Source organism: Hyperolius riggenbachi, chromosome 9 (genome assembly GCF_040937935.1).
Source record: "Hyperolius riggenbachi isolate aHypRig1 chromosome 9, aHypRig1.pri, whole genome shotgun sequence".
Taxonomy (NCBI): domain Eukaryota; kingdom Metazoa; phylum Chordata; class Amphibia; order Anura; family Hyperoliidae; genus Hyperolius; species Hyperolius riggenbachi.
The window spans coordinates 229,771,238-229,788,621 of NC_090654.1; the positions used below are offsets into that span (position 1 = coordinate 229,771,238).

Consider the following 17,384-nt stretch of genomic DNA (forward strand, 5'->3'; position numbering starts at 1 on the left):
TGCAAGGCAAGAGTGCTAACCACTATGCCACCATGTGGGAAAAGTAATTTATAGCACATTTTACTGTGGAACAAATGTACATTTTATACACACACACACACACACACACACACACACACACACACACACACACACACACACACACACACACACACACACACACACACACACACACACACACACACACTTATTTAAAAGAAAAAAGTTCTGGTTCACCATGACCTTGCTGGGTAGTCTAGTCTAACATGTATTTTAAATATCACAATTTTTCACGATTCCTATTTTACTAGCAAATCTGTACATATAACGAGCTGCTGCTTTGCACTGACTTACACAGCATAATTGCTCTGTATTCATGTATGCATTTGAAAGATCCACTAATAGCCTGCATATACAGGCAGTGTTGTGAAGCAGTAAACATGCCCCAGCACAGCTGCTGGCCATGGTGCAATACGGAGCAGCGTGGTTACAATGTAAGTGAATGGGGCTGCCCATCTTCAACTGCTTTTACATGTTGCCATATTGCACTGCAGAAGATTTGAACGGCAGGTTGTTAGGGTTTTGCAGAAACCCTCAGTAAAAGCTGGTTCACATAGGAGCTTCTGCTGCGTTTATCGCATCCTTTTAGCCGCAATGTTTTTTGGGGTTGAGCACCGTCTCAATCAAGTGAATGGGAGCGCTCAGACCAGGCTTTTGCAGGCTTTCATGAAAGCCTGGCGGTAGATCCCGGCGTCTCGTCTCATTCCAGAAGCAACATGCAGCTTCTGGAAATTGTTTAATGTCGTAAACCAGCCTATGGACCTTAACCACTACCGCCTTGAAGGCTTCGCAAAAGCCTTCAAAAAGGTAGCAGTTAAATGCCAGCGTTTCAACGTGGCGCCGAGCAAAAGCTCGGCAGACGTCCGCGTGAGCTTACAAAGAAAGACAACAGTCACTACAAACCAGATCATAAACAAACACTTACATACAATATATTTCAACTTGACCTAGATCACCAAAACACGCCCCTGTGTACCTTTTCCCATGATCCGATTGCTAAATGCTATCCAGTATACAAACATAGGAAGCATGGGAATATTTCCCTTATTCCATAGCACAAACAAAATTACAGATCCGTGTCATGAGCAGACTACAGGCATCAACCACATCACAGCGGCCACTGAAATCTGCTGGGACAACAAACACGCTTTTATAAACAAGGAAATCTTAAAGAAGAAATGATTTAATGGTCTGGAACGGAAAGTGTACATCTATTAAAAACACAGTCTACTCTACACAGCAGAAAATAATCCCTCTCAAAAATGGACAAAACAAAACACCAAATTGGTGAAGAAGACCCCTAATATGAACATCTACAAGATGCCTGGTGTTATTTCTTTAGGGTCTGTTCATAACATGGCACAATGCGTTGTGGTGCATCAAAACAGTCAGAAATGTGCACTCTAGCATTACTGTAGAGTTGTAGGTCTATTGCATGTTCGCTCTGCAGCGCATTAGTGCATCAGTGTGCAGGTTCCGGCCCAGCTATGCACGTCCTACATAGCGTGAGCACCCTGAGCATGAAAGCACGACTACTGAAGCCTGTGATGACTTATGCAATAAACTAAAATGCTGCATTGAGATGACGGTGTGCTAACCTTACATTTTTTCTACATTGACTTGATGGGTTAGTTGGCTTAACACCCAAGGTTGAGCAACCAAGACTACCGGTAAGGTGTGCCACTCCAAAAAACCTTTTTGTGTACGACATTTGCAGAGAACTCCCGGCTGCGGACGGGCAATGTAGGACATGCAAAGCCAGGCCAACCAATGCTTGTGCACTAATGCCCAACCCAGAAGAGTCTGCAGCGGGGGGCATTTAAGTAGGAAAGTAGGGCACAGAGGCATTCAGAACAGCAGCAAGTACACGCCTGCTCCCTTTTTTTCCTACTCCTAGTTAGTTCAGCTCTGGCATCCTTTAAAGCGGTATTGTCACCATAAAAATCAAATTTCAACAGCAACTGGTCTGAGTGTATTAAGTGATAAAGATGCTAATCCTGCATTCAAAACTTGCAAAAAACTTTTTCTGCTGTTATGATTTGTAGTCATCACATACTTTAGGTGCACTGGCCCTAGTGCCAAAGAGTTGAATGCTGGGAGTTCTTTTTATCTATAATATATTCCTCCTCTTCCATTTATTTCCCTGCCTAGCTGCTTATCAGAAAAACCCTCTGCTCACTTGTGTTTACAAGCAAGGCTGAGGTGACTCAGTGATTGGATGTGTAAATAAAAAAAGATAGTGCAGTTGTTCGTATACACCTCCGTGGAAGTGTCTGAAGACTCAGGGAGAAGGGCAGCTAATGAATACACAATGAGCAAGAGAAGGGAGGGGGGAAAACAAGAGTCAGGGAGGATATGATGTCAGCATTAGCTTGACAAGATGGCCACTGCCTAAAATAGGATTTTCTGCTTTTCCTCTTTAAAATTCACAGGAATCATTACGTGGATAGCACAATACATCTGTTATGTAAGTAGAAGTAGTATTTATTGACTTAATATTGTGTTTTCTCTTTCTAGGTTAGCATAGGTGTCGCTTGTTCTTTAAAAAACAAAGGATATCTTAAGGTGCCCATACACACATCAATATTCGTATTCATTTCCTTGAAGATTTAAAGGATACCTAAAGTAACGTGACAATATAAGATAGACATGTGTTTGTACAGTGCCTAGCACACAAATAACTATGCTGTGTTCCTTTTTTTCTTTCTCTGCCTGAAAGAGTTAAATATCAGGTATGCAAGTGGCTGACTCAGTCCTGACTCAGACAGGAAGTGAATACAGTGTGACCCTCACTGATAAGAAATTCCCCTTTTTACCTATTTCTTGCTCTCAGAAGCCATTTTCTGCTAGAAAAGTGTTTTCTAGTTGGAATTTCTTATCAGTGTAGTCACTTCCTGTCTGAGTCAGGACTGAGTCAGCCACTTACATACCTGATATTTAACGCTTTCAGGCAGATAAAGAAAAAAAAGGAACACAGCATAGTTATTTGTGTGCTAGGTACTGTAGATATACATGTCTCTCTCATAATGTCACTTCGGGTATCCTTTAAAGAGGAACTCCAGTGAAAATAATGTAATAAAAAAAGTTCTTCATTTAGTCAGTGTTTGCCAATCTTTTAAATCCCTGATTTACATTCTGACATTTATTACATGGTGACATTTTTACTGTTGGCAGATGATGTAGCTGCTGCATGTTTTTTCGGCAGTAGGAAACAGCTGTAAACCGCTGTTTCCCACAATGCAGCAAGGTTCACAGACAGGAAACTGCCAAGAGTACGTACCCAAAATTTCTTTGTGGGAGGGGTTTCACCACAATATCAGCCATACAGCTCCCCGATGGTCTGTTTGTGAAAAGGAACCGATTTCTAATTTAAAAGGGGGTATCAGCTACTGATTGGGATAAAGTTCAATTCTTGGTCGGAGTTTCTGTTTAAGCACTTTGATCAAATTGAACAGGAATGGATTCCTTTGAATGTTCAATTTGACCAATTTTGACCAAAAATCAATTAAAATTATCAATCTGACAGGACAGAAACTAAGCCATTTAGAGGTGTGGAAGGAATGATGGATGATCGTTAGGCCATATCGTTGCACTGCATCAACAAAGAAACGTTGTGCTGCGATCAATTTTTAATAGATTACCTGCTGGAATCTATTAAAAATGTATGTGCTGTGTTAAGAATTGATTCCTTCTAAATCGATTGCTTTATGGAAGGATTCAATCGTATTGAAACATTGGGTGGAAATCTGTAAGTGTATGGCCGATGTAACAACACTACTAAATGGTTTAGCGTTCCACTGCAACTCTTATGCTGCAATACAAGAAACAAGTAAGCAGTCGTTTCTGACCCCTCACATACCAGTGGTGTCTGGCAAGCTCTCCACAGGATGACAATACAGGTTCAGCATAGAAACCCGCAGCACACTGATGAGATAAAATCCAGAAACCGTTTATTGGTACATCAAAAAACAGAGAAGGCAAGTTTCAGACACACACATTCGCTGCCTTCTCTCTCTCTATGTACCAATAAAAAGTTTCTGGATTTTATCTCATCACAGTGTGCTGTGATCTTCTGTGCTGTACCTCTCATGCTGCACAGCTGCATCTGCCACTATGCTGGCAGGATTAAAGGCCTCTCCTTTAGTGGGATTGGAAGCTAAGGAGGTATCCAAGAGCAGCAAAAGACTGTGGCACCAGCTGTGTTTTCAGTGTTTGAAAACATTTTTCAGCACTATTCTACTGTTTGGGAGGGAGGGAGGGAGGGAGGGGGGGGGGGGTTGTGTCAGACATTAGGAGTCACCTGATGTTGCACCTTACCTGATGTTTACATTTGTTGCATCACTTGTGATTACAAGGCTGCAAATGACCAGCCTATGGAAATAATGCTGGGAATACACGTTTCGTTTTTGCCTTCGTTTTAGCCTTCGATTCGTTCAGTAAACGAATCGAGTGTTGAAAACGTATGTGAAAATAGTCATAATCTCATTATAGTTTCGATTAATAGACCCCAAAAACGAACGACTCGTGATCGAACATGTTTGATATTATCTCTCTTTATCCATCTAATCGAGCCATTGGTAGGCTTGATGGCTGTTCAGATCGATTATATGTTCGTTTATGTTAGTCCGTCCCTGTAAAAAGGGATTTTCGTTTCGTTTCTTTGCAGCCTTCGATCATTGGAAAAACGAAACCATCAGAATCGAAGAAAAAAAACGAAACCGTGGGTGGTGATATTAACCGTACGTTCGATTATTTCGGGAACGAAAAGGACAAAAGGCACAATCGAAACGAAGGCTAAAACGAAGGCAAAAACGAAACGTGTATTCCCAGCATTAGGGATCCATACTCTACTGATCACACAAACATTGTCCTTAGTTGGGAAACATCTTAGACCAATACAAGGCCATCAACTTTATACATGCGTCATTATCCATATTTATGCTGAAATCTGTCACACTGACAGAAGTACAGCATAAAGGCAAGCAGCTCCCAGCATTCCATGGGTTTTCCCATTCTAGGAATTTTCCAACAGCGATTATTAAAATGCTGACATAATTACACACAAAAAACAGAGTTTAGGAATTGTTTCGTACCTTAGAATAAAGGCCGCATCTCACTTTATTTTATTCACACTGACCTTGGCCAACGAGAGTCGTCAACTAACCAGGCCATAGTATACATTTTCAGCTTTGTGATCATTAACTGGGTCAGTTATTTGCTCCAGTAGTTCCTTCATCCAATTACCATATCTAAACAGTTGCCTCTCTGCGCACATTACTTTATAACTGCATGAGCATTACATATGCCCTCAGCAGTGCAATAATAAACTCACACAGTAAAATGTGATCACTACTGCACTACAATAACAAGGACTAGATACATAAAGGAAAAAAAAAATCTCTTCGGTACAGCTGTAAGCACTGCTGCATTTAAAGGGAACCTGAAGTATGTAAAAAGTAAAAAAAAAGTAATTCACGTACCCGGGGCTTCTGCCAGCCCCCTGCAGCCGTCCTGTGCACACGCCGTTTCCAAATGATTCTCTGGTCCCCCGCCGCGGCTCACTTTCAGTCGCCGTCCACTGCATCTGCATGGCTCGTTCGCACTCCTGTCGCCGGTAGCGTCCTACGGTGCAGCAGAGATTTTCTGTTACTGTGACTGCGTAGGACAATCCCGGCGGCAGGAGCATGTACGATGACGCGCCTGACCAGGGCTGCACAGGCGTAGTGGCCATCAACCTGTAAGGCAGCAAAAATTAAAGTGAGCCGTGGCGGAGGACTGGAGGATCGTTTGTAAACGACGTGGGCACAGGGGGCTGGCAGAACCCCAGGTAAGTGAAACTTTTTTTTTTTTCACATACTTCAGATTCCCTATAAAGCAAACGTCATCAAACTTTATTTCAGTTCACTGACCCAATTCACTTTTTTCTCTAATGCTGGGATTACACGTTGCTTTTTATTGCGTTCGATTCGGCGCGCGATCTATTAGCCATTCGATTTTCTGCTTGATTTTCTTATCTTCCACTTGTTTTTCTTATCTTCTCCTAGCAGATACTTTTCACCTTCTGCTTACAATAAATATTGCACTTTGCAGTATTTTCTTGCTTGTTGGAGTCTAAAGGTGCCCATTAGCGGTACAATTGTTTCACCAAATGCGATCTTTCAATGCAATTTTATGATCGAATTGTACAGAAAATTTGCAGTTTATGAAGGCAAATTGATAGTGAATGATTCTTTGGTCAAATGCTTTATAGAATAAAATCAATCCGAAAGTTGGAAAATATGATCGCATTTGAAGAAAGAATCGTTCAGTAAATGTGAACATTTGATAATTGCCTACACATTATTTACGATTTTTAAAATCTTATCGACAGATCACATTTAGTGAAAAATTGTACTGTTGGGCACCTTTAAAAGGCATTTTATTGATAAGATGTGAAATATCAACTAGGTGAAAATGTGAATTGGATTGGGCCCAGAATGTCTTGATGCTTAAGAAAAACCGCCAATCCATAGTGTTTCTAACAGATTGTCAAATGGGAGGGCCAAACCTGCTTGTCAATCACTGTTAGTACAGGCATACAAAATAATTAACAAGGACTCCTCATTACTCAAACATAAAATTTGTACTCCACAGCATGAACAAATTTTATTGCTGAAAAAAAGTCCAGTTTGACAATATAGTCATTTTGTTAAAGACAAACCGTAACAGAGAATTGAACTTCATCCCAATCAGTAGCGGATACCCCCTTTCCCATGAGAAATCATTTCCTTTTCACAAACGGATCACCAGGGGGCTCTGCATTGCTGATATTGTGGTGAAACCCCTCCCACAGTGTGATGTCAGGACCATGGTTCTGACATCACACTGTGGGAGCCTGGTTGCATTGTGCGAAATAACAGCTGTTAATAGCTGTTTCCAACGGCCAAAATAGCAAGCAGCATCTCCTTCCACTGACATCACCTGCCAGCAGTAAAAATGTCACCATGTGAAATGTCAGAATGTAGATCAGGGAGAGGAAAGATTTTTACAAAGAGCAAAAACTGATTAAATCATTTATACTTAACTAGTGACCTAAGCCAGTTTAAAAATGGGCCCTAGGTCTGTCGCCACTTGCCCAGCCGGCCTGCCTACTGGTCCCAATGGCTGTGTCAGAGCAGGACATGCACAGTAGCGCAAAAGCACTGACACATGGACATGGGACGCAGGGACACTTGTACTTTATTAGGTAGGATTATTGTAAAAATGAAGCACTTTTTTTTAATCACATTATTTTCATTGGCGTTCCTCTTTAACATTCATAGTGGCTTGCAAATGAAAACAACATCATCAGCCACGGCTATTCTCCATCAGCAGCAAGCAGAGTAAGCGAGTGGCTTGAGAGCCATGCCCCGCCCCAGTTGTTACCATGGAAAACTGAACTGCAGCAATGAAGTGGTTGCCCACCTTCAGGAACTGAAGCAGACTTTGACAGAGGCACTAGAAGGTCGTCATTGCTGACAGAAGAAGCAGGGGGTTTGGGTTGGGAGAGGTAATTGAAAATAAAAATACATTAAGTTTGTAGCAAAGGTTATCATAACGCACTCCCTTCCATGTGAGGGCACTGTGTGCAGCAGCTCACAGCAGCCAAATTCCTCGCTTATCAAGTACCTTGTCTTACTGGCTGCAAACCAGATCATTCCAAATTCATTTCATGACATCCCAAAATCTATTTATAAAGACAAGGACATGCCTTACTTAAAGAGAAACTAAAGCGTATTAATAAAGGTCACAGATTTGTCCAGTAGTGGGCAGCTGGCTTGTATATTGGTGTTTACTCTTAGCAGTGCAAGTGCATAATTCTGATGCTCAGTGAGGTGGATGCCGAGCACAGCTACTGTGTCTTCCACTGTCTGGCATCAGCAAAGAATGTACAGCTTGCTGCAACCCGATCTGTGCACAAACAAACCCATTCATAGGTCACGCAAAGATAGCTGGCTGCACTATGCACAACATATCCACAGGACCACACACTTAAGGGCTGCTACACAAGGCTGCATTCACTTCTCATAGACCAACACTCAGATCAAAATGTCCAGATTAGCTATTGATAGGAGAACTATTTGTTCATCACTTCTTACCAGTTACCACTAAGCAAATCTGTGAGCTTTTCAGGTGGTTCTAGATCACCATGAGCTGTCTTGGTATGCCTTAGTACTGATCCAAGCCCTATCCCATAGAGCAGTGATGGCGAACCTTGGCACTCCAGCTGTGGTGGAACTACAAGTCTCATGAGGCATTGCAGTACTCTGACACTTCTAAGCATAACTCAGGGAGGCAGAGACATGATGGGATTTGTAGTTTTGTCACAGCTGGAGTGCCAAGGTTAGCCATCACTGCCATAGAGTCACAGCAATCCATACCATGCACTGATCGGGACCAATCAGTCCAAAACAGGCAGTATGTATGTTGGAGTAAAGGAAACCCAAGGATGAGAGTGATATGAAGGCTGCCATATTTATTTCCTTCTAAACAATACCAGTTGCCTGGCAGTCCTCCTGATCATTTGTCTCCAATACTTTTAGCCATAGACCGTGAACAAACATGCAACAGATCAGGTACTCTGACTCAGCTTTATTAGGCATATGCTTGTTCCAGGGTTTTGACTCAGACACTACTTATGCCATAAAGATCAATAGAACTGCCAGGCAACTGGCATTGTTTACAAGGAAATAAATATGGCACCCTCCATATCCCTCTCACCTCGGATTCCCTTTGATGTGACTCACTATACACCAGCGGTTCTGGATGTGCAGTCTAGCTTTTGGGGGCATAAAGAGAGCATTTGCATATTCAGGAGTGATGCATCATAGGAAACCACAGCTGCACACCTAAAGCTAAATCAGATTGGACATGTTAGAAATCATCGATTTGACAGTAAATCTGTCAGAATATTGAATCATGTGTACCTAGCATAACAGATAGTAAATATTGACTGTACAATGCACAAAGTCATTACAGTTTTTTGAGCTTAATGAAGGAAAAGGGGACTTAAAATAGGACACACATTGGGACATTCTTAAACGCAGCATCACATGACGCTCCAGAGACTGCTTTTTATATCATGGCTACAATGAGCCAAGAGATGAATCTTTGGAACTTTAACGCTCCCATGTGACAATGAAATGCCTTTGCCCTTCATTTCCACATGTCTGAGGCATCAGCAGGGGACTGCTTTAACTGTTTGGAAACAGACAGTAGAGGGTCAAGGCCAATAGATACCAGCTATTTACATATATTTACATACAGACATAGAATCATCATTATCTGACCAGGACAGCTACTAGTCACATTCAAGTTATTGTGCTATGTGGTATGAAAAGGACTTAAAGTGGCCATACACTGGTCGATTTGCCATCACCTTCCACCAACAGATTGATCAGATTCGATCAGAGAGGGATCTGAGAGGGATTGTATGGCTGCCTTTACTGCAAACAGATTGTGAATCGATTTCAGCATGAAACATCTGTGGTGGTGCTGCCGCTGCCTCCCCCGCATACATTACCTGCTCCAGCCGGCACGTATCCCCGCTGTCACCGATGTCTTCTTCTCCGCTGGGTTCCGCGTTCCGGTCCGGCTGGCTTCACTTCTTTCTGTCCGGGGAAGTTTAAACAGTAGCTTCACGTCCTGTCCCGGCAGGAAGTTTAAACAGTAGAGGGCACTTTACTGTTTAAACTTCCTGCCGGGACAGGACGTGAAGCCAGCCGCACTGGAACGCGGAACCCAGCGGAGAAGAAGACATCGGTGACAGCGGGGATACGTGCCGGCTGGAGCAGGTAATGTATTGTCGCTGTATTGCGTCGGTCATTTGAACGCCGTTATCGATACACTCCCGACCCGCCGGCGATCGAGAAAAAATCTTCTGCATGGACAGCTCGAAGGGAATGATTGCGCAACGATTTCACAGCAGATTTGATCACAGTGACCGAATCTGCTGTACATCGGCAGGAAAATCGTTAGGTGTATGGGCCCTTTTAAAAAGAGTCTCAAGCCATCCTAAATTCTACTTTTAAAGAGTAACTGTTAGCCCCAAAAATGAAATTTAAATCTCTATTGCAATGTTTTATTTACTTTTTAAGGGAGCCAAAAAGGCAATGCAGAAGTTAAAAATCAATCTAATTTTTTTACTATGTAGCCTTTTCCCCAGGACGCAAAGCCGCATAACAGATACTGCTGAGCATCCAGAGCATGCCCATGTCTGCCCGACCCCCCTCTCCCGAGCAGGACCAGGTGCCGATATATTCTCACCCCAAACAGCTGACACGGAGAGAGAGCGGGAGCGGAGTACATCTACACACTTCCAGCGCCGCCACCGCAGAGCAGCCGCCGCCGAGTCACATGTGAGAGAATCACGAGCAGGAGAGAGATGCACGGCGGCGGCTGCTCTGCGGTGGCGGCGCTGGAAGTGTGTAGATGTACTCCGCTCCCGCTCTCTCTCCGTATCAGCTGTTTGGGGTGAGAATATTTCGGCACCTGGTCCTGGGGGGGGAGAGGGGGGGGGTCGGGAAGACATGGGCATGCTCTGCAGGCTCAGCAGTATCTGTTATGCGGCTTTGCGTCCTGGGGAAAAGGCTACATAGTAAAAAAATTAGATTGATTTTTAACTTCTGCATTGCCTTTTTGGCTCCCTTAAAAAGTAAATAAAACATTGCAATAGAGATTTAAATTTCATTTTTGGGGCTAACAGTTACTCTTTAACTATTCATTTATCTTTAGCAATATGTGCATAAGTGAAACACCGCATTCCCGCAGCAGAACGCTGTATTTAAATCTCCCAAATCCCCAGGGCAAAATGTGGGGAGCGCTTCCTGATAGATGATGCAGTGGGGGTGCCTCGGCACCATGCGGGAAAAGGGTATAGGAGACAAAAAATGGGAACCCAATAGTGTAATATGTCGATATACAGGTGGATAGTGGTAATGCAAAAATACTACTCACAAAGGGGGGTTGCAAGGGGCAACCAACCGCAGAAAGCAGGTGGAGACCATAAACCCGACTCCACTCGGGGTAGTCCCAGCCGGGACCTGGATGTGGTCGCTCTCCTTGAAAAAAATGGGGTCAGGCGTCCACTGTGGTTGGACCCACAGGTGATCTGTCACCACCCCTCAGACAGAGTGTGTGGGGGTAAACCAAGCACAATACAGGTAAAGAGGCGCCCTGGTTGGATAAAAGCGTCTAAAAACAGCTGAAAAACGAAATAACGAAATCCTTGTGTATAACAAAAGATGTTTTTATTTAGCAAAGCCTGTGCTAAATAAAAAAATCTCTAGTTATACACAAGTATTTCATTATTGAGGTAAACCACCTCATTATCGTTTCGTTTTTAAGCTGTTTTTAGACGCTTTTATCCAATAAGGCCGCCTCTTTACCCCTATTGTGCTTCCTGATAGAGGCAGAGCTTAGCTCTTCCTCCATTAGCGACAATCCCCGCTGATGGCCGCCTCTCCACGCCCCTCTCTCTTCTTTCACTGAGAGGGGTGGGGGAGAGGCGGGGATTGATGCTAAGAGGCAGAGCTACAGCGCTAAGCTCCGCCTCCCCGGGCAGCTAAATGCACGATTTGGAAGGTCGTGGGATTTTGCCCCGGTATTTGGGGGGGGGGGGGGGGGTTAAATACAGCGTTCTGCCGTGGCAATGTAGCATTTCATTTATGCTCATATTAGCTAAAGCTAGAGGAACAGTGAAAAGTAGAATTTTAGACTGCTTCAGAGTCTCTTTAAGACTTATTCCCATTTCATAACTTATTTTTTATGACAAGTGATTAATCATTTTTTTCAAATTGAAGATTGAGTAATAGCAATCAATTCTATGACCTTGTCCATTCAATCTAAACTCTATTTCAACAGAAATCTAATCATGGGCCGATTAAAACTCCAGTGACCAACGGCTCCATGCAGTGCAGGTGATGTGAGACAAGCTTATTCACTTTGGGTCCTAGAGGAGAAAAGCACTTTACAAATGTTTCGTTGTTGTACAAAGCTATATGCCCATCGATTCCCAGCCACGGCTGCCCTGCCCCGTGACAAAGATTTTCCACCATACGCCTTCATATTTGGAACAATAGTGGCTAAAATTTACTGGAATTTGAGGCAACAGATCCCTAGCAGTTTTGATCACGGTCCATAAAAATAAGTATGCGTAAAACCAGCTTTATAGCAGGATAACACTGCAGGGAGGAGGAAATATTGCTGCCAAAACAGCACTGTTAGGCCTGGTTTACACTAGCCAACACAGGAGGCTGTGCATTTCGGAAGGCAATGCACACAATCGTACAGCATCTACGTTGCCGTGTGTTGCACTGCTGATCCCATTCCCTTTTCTCTTAATACTGTTTTAATAATGAAATGTTCTTAACCACCAGCACACAGCAACCCCCCCCCCCGTGCTCCCTGTAGCACCCGTTCTGCTCAGTCATCATATTCGACTGAGGCAGAACGTCGAATATGTGCAGGGAGGAAGTGGCAGTTCTTCCTCCCCACTGCCCGTCCATAATTGAGCCCCCTCCACTCGCCGCTATAGATCCCCTTATTATTCTCAGCACACAGCACGCTGTGTGCGGTCTTGTGGTATTTGAGTTAGGAAAGTCTTCCGACCTCAACTAACATAAGACTGCACAAGACTGCACACAGCGCATCTCCCCTGCACCCTTTGTGCAGTGATTCATATGGGGAACTATAGCAGCGAGTGGAGGGGGCGGGTGTAAGGACAGGCAGAGGGGAGGAAGAGCTGCCACTTCCTCCCCACACATATTTGGTGTCAGAATGGGGCCGCTGGAGGCTGGCGCTGTGCGCTAGTCACACAGCACAGGAGCAAAATACATTTAAAGTATCGGGGACCAGGTCAGAAGTACTTTGTCTAACCATCAGTAATAAAGCCACAACGGTCACCATAGACATGTATGGCTATTCAATCATGGGTAGCAAATTCAGTGATTGACCAAATGACAGCACAGTGGTTCAGCCTAAAACACCCTCAGATTCAATCACTTAGCAGCAGCCGTGACTGACAGGGCTGCACACCAATTAGCAGCAGTCCTGTCAGGAGCCTCTCTCCTCCGGTTCACCTGTTTAAGCCGCAGCCTGCCAGTTGCCGCCCTGGCAGAAAACCGCTGCAGGTATGTGGCTTGTGCCATCTGAAGACATGGCGGGACAGAAGGAGGCACAGAGGGACAGGCAGGGGACACAGAGAGACAGAGAAGAACACAGGGGGACAGAAGCCGACACAAGAGGGGGACAGAGGAGGGAACATGGTGACACAAGATCCAAAGGCTTCCCTCTAATGAGACAATTACCCATTTGGGGCACTTTTGGTTACAGGTACACTTTAACCCATAATTAATTGAATATAAAAACAAGAAAAACACTAGATGCATTTTAAGCGTATTGACTAGACGCCTCCATAAAGCCCTTAGAAACATAGCCTTAAAATACATTTGCAAACATTTCAGAAGAGTAAACTACATTGAACTGGTATAGATTTAATATATGGGCTATTAAGACCTAATACAATATTATATAGTATATAAATTATGCATTTACCTTCGTAGTCTGCTGTTTCAGCTAATGCCAGTTGTTTGTTCAATCTCTGTAAGACATAAAAATACATTTCCTTATAGAGTTTATTATTAACGGACATCTATTTGACTTTTAAGTGAATGCACTGTAGACTGTGCACAATGCAGGCATTCTTAAGCATTCGCAGAGAAAAGAAAACAAAACATACTTTGTTCAGTATGCAATGGAAAGCTTAAGATGCTTAGGCATTGATAATCTATTTTTAATTTTATTTGACATCAGCAATTTCTTTTTTCAAGCACCAAAGCCATGCAAGTCTAGCAATTTTGCATGCAGTATGTGTGTTCTATTAACTCAGCACATATTGCAAGTATTTAATTGCCTGGCTTTACAACGGACATAGAACAACTCACATATTGTGAACCCCATGTTGATAGCAGGTGCTTGAACATAGGACTTCGGTGCTGCAAGTGCACAATGCTATGTTGACTTTGCAGCACGGTACGTATTCCCATGTGTCACAGCAGAAGGGAGGACATTAAAGGACAACCGTAGCGAGAGGTATGTGGAGGCTGCCATATTTATTTCCTTTTAAACAATACCAGTTGCCTGGCAGCCCTGCTGACCTATTTGGCTGCTGTAGTGTCTGAATTAACAACAGAAACAAGCATGCAGCTGATCTTGTCAGATCGGACAATAATGTCAGAAACACCTGATCTGCTGTTAGCTTGTTCAGGATCTATGGCTAAATGTATTAGAAGCAGAGGAGCGATGGGATAGCCAGGTAACTGGTATTGCTTAAAAGGAAATAAACATGGCAGCCTCCACATAGCTCTCGCTAAAGTTGTCCTTTAAAGCGTACCTGAACTCAGAACTTCCTCTCTGCTCTAAAAGATATGCAACAGCATAATAACCTAAAAGAAAAACAAATCCTGCAATCAATCTGCAGTGCATCTACTTCCTGCTTTCATGGAAGCAGACATATTTTTAACATCCTGAGTTAATCAATTAGCTCTCTGTCTTGGCAGGCAGCCGATACAGCGAGGGGTCAAATTACAACGTGTGATTAGTCACATATGAGGGGGAATTAGACAGGCTAAACTCTATAAATACATAAAATACATCAAGGTACATTTCAATATTTTCCTTCTGTCCTGTGCAAGAGTTTAGGTACACTTTAAAGGAAACCTGAGGGGAAACTAAACTGATGAGATAAACAATTGTATCCATACTCCTACTCCACAAAATTCCGCAGTGTTTTTTTTTTTTTTTTTTTTTTTTTTGAGTATCAGCTAAGGAAAGAATGTTTAATCTTCTGGTGTCTCATATCTTGACAGAGTATTTCAGAGTCCCAGAAGCTAAAATATATGAACCATTGACCTACTCAGCAGGTACTCATATAAATAACAGTATTGTCATATTAATAACAGTATTATGACTGTAACTCCCTATCATTGAGAAACTGTCACTTGCATACCTGAATGTTAACTCTTTCAGGCAGAAAAAACAAACAAACAAAAAAACCAAACAAAAACAAAACAAATACATTGTAGTTATTTGTATGCTTAGCACTGTAAAAACATGTCCATCTTGAGTCCCTTGTTACCTCGAGTACCCTTTAAAACAAATATTTTCTACACCCTGGCAAAACCCTGTTCACATTTTCAGGTTTCCAAAGCTGGAAATCTATGGATGCTAAATGGAAGATTTTATTCTTTAGTTAAAAATGTAGAAACCCTGGAAGGGTGAAAGTCTGTTGCCTTTGTTAGCACAGGGCATACTGTACTCTGAACCACACAACTAATTATATTTTTATTGCTGCTGTAGGGAATTTGCCATCAAGCTGGCTGCTGGAAGTGGTCACTGTTCAGCTCACAGGTCACGCAGCTGTTTTCAGGCAGTCACTTAACTTACAGTCATTCTGAACAGGACTAAGGGGGTCATGTGCAGAAAATCTAATTAAATATTCAGATCAATTAACAGTATTCAGATAAATAAAGCAAGATCCCAATTTCAACTTAAAGAGAACCGAAGGCGTATATATCTATAAAACCCACATACTTCCCTAAGCAGAGGGAAGCCTCTGGATCCTAATGAAACGTCCCTTGCTGTCCTCTGGCCCCTCGTTACCGCTTACGGACCCTCCAGTTGATCGGGGCTGCACTCCTCTTCTGGCATGAGCATGGCCATGCTGTAACGGCAAGAGCATGGACACGCCTGCGCAGTAGCACAGAGCCATTCATGCAGGAGCAGCTCCGGCTTACTGCAGTCACACTCACACAGGCACAGCCTGATCAGATTACCGGCAAGCCCTTGTCTATAATATTTGGCGGGTCCACATAGGTATTTCTGCCTTAGGTACACGTTAAAGTAAACCTGAATTCAAAATAAACTCAACAGATAGGTCAGGGGTAGCGAACCTATGGCTCGGGAGCAAGTTGTGGCTCTTTTGATGGCTACATGTGGCTCACATGCAAATCAGTAGGGGTTGATTCAATAAACAACACTGTGCAAGCAGTGGAGCTTAGTGTGAAAGCGCAAGTAAAATTTTCAGAGTAGGCATGCTACTGCTGTAGCGTACAATACTAATTTACTCACGCTCCCCCCAAAACTAACAGCCGCTCCAATTGTCCCACCCTGGACCCTGTCAGGTCCAGTGACTTTGTAGAATGGGATCCCTGCTGCCTGGAGGATCAACTGTATATAAATCACCATGGCAACAGGAGTGTGAGCCCTCTGCTGCGCATGCACACTGTGCCAGTTTGAAACATATTGTATGGCCCATCACAGAATTACATTTTTAAATATGTGGAGTTTATGGTTCTCTCAGCCAAAAAGGTTCCTGACCACTGAGATAGGTGTACAAGCAATGGTATTTTGGACTTTCCTAAGGTTTTATATTCTTTTAATTTTCTGAGGTAAATCGGATCAGCGAAGTGTGCTCAGCAGCTATATCAGTGTCTGGTTCACTCAGCTCCTAACAAAAATAAATAGCTTTGAACTTTACAGCTTTCTAGTGTAACCAGGATTGCTTGCAGAGCCAGATAAAAGTGTTTTGTTTCTATTTACTTTCCAGAGAACCATGGCTGAATTTAAATTAAGATTAGACTGCCTCATATTTGCATACAGAAAGCAAAATGTCCAGCCCTCTTTCAGCCCCAAATGTCTGACCCTAAATGTAATTTCAGCTTCTCAGTATCATCAAAACAGGCAAAAACATAAAACTGTTTTAACCCTCTACCTTTAGGCCTTGTTCACATTTCATTCCTTTCGTGTGGCCGTTAGCGGTGGGCGTTTTTTTTCTTCGATTCCCCGCGCTTGGGTGGGCGATTCGTTTTTGTGCTAAGCGGTTTTCTAAGGGTTTTTCCCGAGCGGTTTTGTAATTCACTCCCTGACGCAAGTCTGGAAGTGAACTCTTTGACCCGGAAAAGCACAAAAAAATGCAAAACGCAGTCGCTGCACAAAGCAATTTTGTGAGCATTTTGCGTTTTTCCTACACCTTCCATTGAGGCAAAATCACCTCAAAAATGGTACATGCAGCGCTTCTCTGAGTAGATCGGAAATGAACTGCTCAGGTGTGAACCCCATCATAGAGAATCATTACACAAGCGTTCTTAGGGCGGTTTTGAGAATCGTCCGCGTTTGAAAAAAGGGTAAAAACACCCTCAGTGTCAACGAGCCCTTACTCTGTGCCACGGTGCTGTGCCAACTGTGTTTTTCACCTACCTCACACAAGCAATGATATGCACTCACCGGAAAGGGATGCTGATCATACAATAGAGCTGCTAAAACATGTG

At 43.1% G+C, this 17,384-nt stretch overlaps 1 protein-coding gene across 4 annotated transcripts in view; it reads right to left on the reverse strand.

Moving 5' to 3' along the window:
* The window catches only part of NUMB (NUMB endocytic adaptor protein), a 173,177-nt gene that overhangs the window by 65,492 nt on the left and 90,301 nt on the right, over nucleotides 1-17,384 (reverse strand). For all 4 annotated transcript variants that reach the window (XM_068254126.1, XM_068254124.1, XM_068254127.1 and 1 more), the window contains one exon: nucleotides 13,612-13,657. The gene's annotated coding sequence lies outside the window, so the exon portion shown is untranslated. The remainder of the gene's footprint in view (nucleotides 1-13,611; nucleotides 13,658-17,384) is intronic.